The sequence below is a fragment of the Equus asinus genome, chromosome 1 (genome assembly GCF_041296235.1).
Source record: "Equus asinus isolate D_3611 breed Donkey chromosome 1, EquAss-T2T_v2, whole genome shotgun sequence".
NCBI lineage: Eukaryota > Metazoa > Chordata > Mammalia > Perissodactyla > Equidae > Equus > Equus asinus.
In genome coordinates, this window is record NC_091790.1 from 91,977,755 (window position 1) to 91,978,227 (window position 473).

Genomic DNA, 473 nt, shown 5'->3' on the forward strand with positions numbered 1-473 from the left:
GCAAGAGCATCTATTTTTTTCCAGTTTGCCTTTTTCCCCCAACAATTGACTCTTTCTTGCCTTGGCGGATCGGATTGCTCTGTGTTTAAGAGGACAGCACGTTTGTAGGATTGCGGTGCAGGATTGCTGGGGGCTAGTTGCTAGAGATTTGAGGAAGAAGTTGGGGCATTGTTGAAGAGGAGGGGCACGATGGGAATAGGGTGAAAGAGACTGCCTTGGGGCGATGAAAACAGCTATTTGAGAGAAATGTCGCTTAACCAGTTATTAACTGCTCTAACTAGAATGATCACATGCTATTATTCCCTACGAATTTATTGCCGAACAGTCGGTGGAAGAGAAGCAGCTCATGCAGCAGGCACCATACCACTCTCGCTGGCAATAGAAAAGACGAAAAGTACAAAAAGTCACGTATTGAGAGAATTTTCCAGAACGGAAAGCCCACCATACTACATTTGCTTTTATTTTATTTTATT